Source organism: Sprattus sprattus (assembly GCF_963457725.1).
Source record: "Sprattus sprattus genome assembly, chromosome: 18".
NCBI lineage: Eukaryota > Metazoa > Chordata > Actinopteri > Clupeiformes > Clupeidae > Sprattus > Sprattus sprattus.
The window spans coordinates 28,192,555-28,199,632 of record NC_137916.1 but is presented as its reverse complement, the minus strand read 5'-3'; the positions used below and the strand labels follow the sequence as shown (position 1 = coordinate 28,199,632).

At 43.5% G+C, this 7,078-nt stretch overlaps 1 protein-coding gene across 1 annotated transcript in view; it reads left to right on the top strand.

Annotated features, from left to right (window-relative positions):
* The first annotated feature begins 6,793 nt into the window (after window positions 1-6,793).
* Window positions 6,794-7,078, top strand: part of sdk1a (sidekick cell adhesion molecule 1a) — a 170,058-nt gene continuing 169,773 nt past the window's right edge. Inside the window, exon 1 of the mRNA XM_080856312.1 lies at window positions 6,794-6,944. The gene's annotated coding sequence lies outside the window, so the exon portion shown is untranslated. The remainder of the gene's footprint in view (window positions 6,945-7,078) is intronic.

The window sequence follows — 7,078 nt, the reverse complement described above, 5'->3', positions numbered from 1 at the left end:
TTCCCGGTATCCAGGACAGTTTGTAACAGAACTGCACAATTTTTCTCTTGAGAGTCCCATCTATAAGTGAACACGGATTCGAAGTAGTGAAAGTGCGGACCATAAAACATTGTCTTGCCTTTAAAATGTAGAGAAAAGCTACATCAGAACAGATCTCCTTGCAATACAGAGTGGGATTGTTTTAAAGAATTGATTTCAGACGAGTGAAATTAAATTTTAAAAAATCACCTCACCTCCATCAAAGTGGAATGAAAAGTACAGCGGAACCCCGGTATCTGCTGATTTGGCAACCACAGTTTTCAGTTTTTTGCGGGTTACCGTGGCCAGGAAATATTAAAGGTGCTAGCCCGGACACCAAGCAATTAAAATCGGTTACGACATTCCAAATTCAAAAAATTGGAGAGAATTGTCTCCCTGCTCCCCAGACTCGAAGCTTAGGCGGGTTGCCAGTTGAACTGAACCTACACAAATGAGCGCAAGGCAAGCTCAACATTAAAAACAAGCCCACTGCTCCAAAATTAGGCTACACACTGAAGTTGAATTACTTCTTTCCGAGCTCCGATAATGATAACATGTTTCTCAGTTGAACAGATCAATTATTATTATCATCTATTTCGGAGTAGTACCCTACTGGTTTTCCTTGTTGCAGCCCAATGCAGATCTCAGTTACGCCCTCATCAGTGTCAAGTGAAGCCAGTGAGGGCTGGTAAGGTGCTGCTGATACGAGAGGCAGAGGGCGGAGAGGATGAGCTAGAGAGAGGAGCAGAGACAGGAGGGGGAGAAGATGGTAAAGGTCCTAGTGGCACAAGAGGCAGAGGAACTAGAGGAAGAGGTCCTGCACACCTGTCAAGTTAACGTGACTGAAATCCGTGAAAATCCATGAGCCATCCTCACCTCCCACTCAGCCACGCAAAAGACAACACTTGTAAGCATATTGTTACATTTGCGTGGCATTTCCTAAACAAGGCTGGTTCGTCTCGAGTCCGAAAGCATATTGAAACCCTAGTAGTGTAGTAGCCTATAACTGCTACACAGACATAGTGAGCTGCACTGTGCAAACATGGCAGTCTCTCACTCGCACTGCACAGCAGTCTAATGAACTTGAAACTATTATTCTATGCTATTGGGAGTGAAAATCTGTGTCATGTGTCCCGTACTTGAGAAATGTTAGAAATGTGTGTGTTTCATGGATAAAACAAGGCTCCAAGATGCAAAGTACAGAAAGGAAAAGCCTGTGGAAAAACGAGAGAGAGAGAGAGTCTAGCACTGGCGCAAATGGAATAGTCCTCTAAAATGGGTATATGGTTTCTACTCCATAACATAGATCAACAGCTAGTAGACAGTGATGGGCATGAGTAACCTTACTCTATTTGGATATCAGTATTCGGTCAAAGTTTCAAGGAATTGTGTTTGTAGAGTCAAACTTGCAGTTTCTGTTTGTATATTACTATGCTATGTTGGTTGGTGCGAAGGTAGTAAAGACCTATATGTGGCCCCCAGTGTGACTAATAACAGTACATAAGTGTGTTAGCATGACGCATTAGCCAGCTCTACTTGGGATCACTTTGCCGGCTGTGTGTCTCAAATACTCACTGCCAGCAGCACGGATCGAATGAATGAGAGTGCTGGAATATTGAAATTATTTTAAATGCCCATCCCTACTTCTAAATGCTTACCTTTTCAGGAGAAAATTAGTCCAACTCGGCACCCGTCTTAAAACCTCTTTGGGCGCTGTCTCCATCTTTCAGATGTATCTCCACCCTCCAGGATGCCTTTTTGGTCAGATAGAATTAAACATTATCTCCGTTGGCCCCTTTCGTTTGCTTACTTCCATGGCGGTCACATGCTGTGTTCACATTCTTATCTGGCAACCCAAGGTGTGAAAATGGCACTGGAGACATGGGCAGTGGGCGGAATCATACAGGCCAAAACACAAACAGACGTTCCGTTCTGGAAGGGATATTTTAAAGGAGAATATTCCTGGCAGTAACATGTTGTTGGAGAAGCCAGTACTTCAGTTTAGCATGTTTCCTTATCGTATCTCTCTGATGGCATGCAGTATCAGGTTCATTTTAGGATTTTGTGCAGTACATTTATTGCATATTGGTCTTTTAAGTGAAAAATAAACACTTCATAAGTTTGGAATGCCACTCTGAGTAGCCTTTCCAAAACGACTTGTTTAACACACGCCTCCTATCTTTAAGCACATACCTCATGTAGTTTTGTCCCTGAATAATCCTAGTTTCTTTCACATGTTTATCAAAGGGAGGGGCTAGGATGTAACACCTGGTTTCCTTCACATGTGTATCAAAGGGAGGGGCTAGGATGTAACACATGTGTATCAAAGGGAGGGGCTAGGATGTAACACATGCTTATCAAAGGGAGGGGCTAGGATGTAACACATGTGTATCAAAGGGAGGGGCTAGGATGTAACACATGTGTATCAAAGGGAGGGGCTAGGATGTAACACATGTTTATCAAAGGGAGGGGCTAGGATGTAACACATGTTTATCAAAGGGAGGGGCTAGGATGTAACACGTGGGGAGAAGGAAGGAAGGAAGGGAACAGATATAAACGATACGTGCAATATATTTTCATTGCTCCATTGTCCATTTAGGATTAAACAAAAACATCAGAATCCCCTTCATTCATTCATCCATTCATTGATTCAAGAGAGAGAGAGAGAGAGAGAGAGAGAGAGACCACATTCACAGAACTTTTATTACAGTATGCTGTTAAAATTGTTTTATTTTATTATTAGTTACTGTTGTTGATGTTTTATTGTGTGTAATTTGTGACTACCTTTATCATAGGTATATTTGTACACGAAAATCAAGTTATACTGTATATGGTCTTTGCTCAAAAGTTTCGGCTATCCGTGTTAGGTCTTGAAGATGGATAGGCACTACTGCATGGCAGATGAAAACTGCATTAATACTGAAGCATTGGTTGAAAAGCGTGTTTCGATAGGGCGGATCGTGCCCCTTGATGTTGATTTGTGCATGTACATTTTCAGCTTTTCTGCATCGTAGAGACATAGCAGTTGACACCAGGAAATGGGTTCCTTTTTAAAAAGAGCTCACTATGATCAGTCAGTGTTATGAACTCCCGTCAGTAGAGACACCAGTTCAGTGAACACCAGTTCACTGTCTGCTTAGTCCCTAACCAGTGGCGCAAAAAGTGGGTATGCGCTGTATGCGGCGCATAGGGGCGCCGCACCCATGGAGGCGCCAAAGCGATGGTAAAAAAAAAATAATATTAAAATGTTTGGGGTATTTTCTATATATAGCTACTGTTGTGCGTTTCTAAATAATTTCTGCATTTCCTTAATGTTATATAACATTTTAGAGGACTAAAGAGGCTAGAGTAGGCACCTCATCTCTTCCATAATAGAATTTTGACATAGAAGAGGGAGCGTGAGCGCCGTGACCGCTGAACACACAAGCAGTTAGAACTAGGCTACGAGTAGCGAGTTGATTGGATGGAAGATGGATAAAGCAAAAAAAAAATTGTTGCTGCATACCCCCCTTACACTGGGCAGTTGCATCCCTGTCCCTAACCCAAAGGCCTATGGACATCAACTTGAATGACCTTCCCCATGTAATTTACGCCTGCTTTGTTCTGCACAATTTCTGTGAGGCCAGTAAGGAGACTGTGGATGAACAATCTGTATTGGGAACAATTCATGGTTACTGACTTGCAGCCTTCTTTGAAATTACAAGTTTGTAATGTAAATGTACTTCTTACTACTACTTCTTACTACATTATTTCAGACGGGTGTTGTGGGCTGTTGTTCAGCAGCAGTGTTCTAATTAATTACTCAGAAAAGGAAACTCTGAAGCCCTCCTTCTACAGCCTTCCCCTTGTGTGTTCCAGCTTCATAAAGCACTGAGTGGTACTGGACAGACTGGCAGATACAGGCACCTACGCACACTAACGCGTCCAGCAGACACTGATATGTATACATTACCGCCTTCTGTTGTGTTTATAGCCTCAAGAAAATGGCTCAGACATACACAAGTGCTTTGGCAGTCGTTTCGTTGCTGAACATTTGACCCCCTGAGCTTAGATCTCACTCGCTTTGACACGCACTCAAGTTGGTATACAATGGCGACATAGAAAGTCAACAAGAGGAGCCACAATGTTTGTGGTCTTTTTTTTTTCTTTCTTCGTCTTGTGAGCGAGGATGTTAGAACTAGGGATGAATACTTAAGGCTCGTTGCCTTTTCTAATCCTGGGTGGCGTCTGCCTCGGAGGAATATCTCTGTCACTTAACTCCCCGTCAGATGTTTAAGAAGAAATAATAATGAGAGGCAAAAAAAAAATCTTTGCTTGAAATGCCTGTCAAGCAGCATTGTAGGCCCATTACAGATTATTAATTCAAAACCTAATGTTTCAATCCACTGTGGAATGCAGTCGACAACAATTTATGTACGGAGTGGCGGAGAACAAAGTGTTCTTTATGCGGCAGGGTTTTTTTTTTTTGTCACAGTGCATCTCGATCCTCCCTGACTCTGCAGTGCTGATCAGTGAAGCAGTAGATTTTTTATCTCTACGAGGGTTTTTATCTTTAACAAAGCACTCACAGAGCCGTTTAGCATGAATTCAGATGTCTAGCTCTGCCCTATGTCAGAGGCACGTTTTCCAGAGAGATTTTCTCTCTGCTCAGACCCCAAATGCCAAAAATGTATCTCTCATTGCCATGCAGCCATTTTATTATAGCCTTTTGGCTTCTGGCACACTGAACTGAAATGCAGCATTTTTAATAGCCAAGAAGTGACACACTCAGTTTCTCTCAGTTTGGCATGCAACCGAGACCTTGCCTTTGGGGCGACCTCAACAAAGCTAGCAAATCGACAGAAACATATTGAGTACATTTCCTGGATTATTTGTGTCCCAGAGGCACAAGGAGAGCGGCTCCAATGATTATTTTTAAATGTATTTGTTTTTGTAAAAAAAAAAAAAAAACTTTCTTTTAATAAAAGTGGGTTTCAACAAAATGTCTTTAGGTTATTGATATTATTTGAAAGGAAGTGCAATTAATACAGGCTTTGCCCTGACCGCCCCTCCTGAGTGCAATCATCTGTTTAAAATATGAAGTATTTAATATGCTGATATTCAGAGGAAGGACTTGCTATCTTAAAACCTCAATGGGTTTCAGAATTCTCTGCAGTTTTTTAACAATTCTAATTTTAACTGCTCTTTGAAGTACTAAATTATTCCACACCAGCATCAAAACTTTTCTTCTGTTTTCTCCAGAAAGCGTCTATCTGTCTCTGCAGGTCTTTTAAGCAGCACCATAAAATGAATTCATCAATTGTAACATGTCCATAGAGACTCTCGTGGCATGCTGAAACCAACCGTCTCTCTTGATGGCGAAACTGGAAGAGAAGAGAAAGAGTTGATATGTTTCTGGGAAACAGCCCTATGCTACTATGGGATGGGAGCTGGACGCACTGCTGTTGGTGCAGATTAATGGCTTCAGTTATGACGGCTCAATAAAAGTCATAACCCTGCCCCCCTATTCACACACTTTCATATTCTGAGTCGTATGTATATGGCAGAACTGGTTGTTTTTCTCAGGAAGGTTGATGTGAGTGTTATTTGAGGGGTGGCTGCATGACTAAGTGAGAGGACACTGTGGCTTCTCTGTAGAGGCCCAGCAGATTGTTTTTAACTGCCACCCCACTTGGAGGTTGTTAACCCCGTATCCCACCGCTCCTCTCTCGTTGGCGTTCATTTTGTTCAGTCTCAGGGCTAAGAAAAGACGGTGGACGGACGGACGACGGCGCGGGAAGGAGAGCTCGCTGGCTTTTCTTGCAGCCACATATCCCGAGCTCTGACAGGTTGTTTACCGAGCTTGCAGCTTTACTTTACGATGACCTTTTTATGACTGTCCCTGCCTGTCAACCCTGAATGAAGTCTGCTGATAGTAAACACGGCTATTTTAACATTCCGCTTTTTTCAATTATTCACGTCACTGACACAGAGGCACGCCGCTCACTCGCGGGATAAACGTGAAGTGGACGTGTGATTTTCTGTGTGTGTGTGTGTGTGTGTGTGTGTGGACGTGTGATCTTTGGTAGAAGAGGTTCTTTGATGGGCGCTTGTTCGAGCCATGCTTTGGGAGCCTCTAGAACAATATCTCGTTGCTCTCCAGTGGCCTTCTTCAGACAGCAAATGATCTGGATGGTTTGTGTGTGTGTGTGTGTGTGTGTGTGTGTGTGTGTGTGTGTGTGTGTGTGTGTGTGTGTGTGTGTGTGTGTGTGTGTGTCCGCCTGTGTCCACCTCTGCTGTCTTGCTGCTGGTCTGGAGGGGTGGGCGGGTGAAGGGGGGGGGGTGAAGGGGGGGTAGGGGGTCCGTAACGAACCAGCTGCCACTGTAATATTCCAGTTCATAACAGAGATGTGTTGTCCCGATTTCAGCTAGTAAATGCCCCCTCCCTACTCTTGCGTCTCGGCCATCTGGACCCGCTAATTAGCATGATTCTTGAGGCAGGCGGTACAATTAATGAGTGGAATTAGCCAGCTTGTTGCTTAAGTGTAGCAGGAAGTACTCCTGTTGGCCATTGTGCTTGCAATGACAAGGTCATGAACTTCACATGTACAAAGTACAAACGCCTGATTTAATAGCCTTCATTATGGCTGACTGTGGATGGTGGTGGAGGAAAAACCCTGCCGAGTTATTTCTAAAGATGGAGCAACTGGGCAGAGATGATAGATAGGTGGTTTGAGCTTAACTTTGCGAGTGTGATTTCTGACTGGTTTGTGCTATTCGCTGCTAGGTGATGTGGCTCCGTACTTCAAGACGGAGCCCGGACCCCCGGAGATCCACCTGGAGGGAAACCGTCTGGTGCTTACGTGCCTGGCCGAGGGGAGCTGGCCGCTGGAGTTCAGATGGATCCTCAACAACTCCGACATCACCTCCTTCTCGCCACAGTACAAGTAAGCATCGTCATGTTTATTTATTTTATTTTAACCCTGTAATGCTTTATCTCCTTATTCCCGTTTCACTTCACATCAGATATCCTTGGTATGAGAAACAATCCACCTCGGAATTTTTTTTTTTTCCAGCCAGA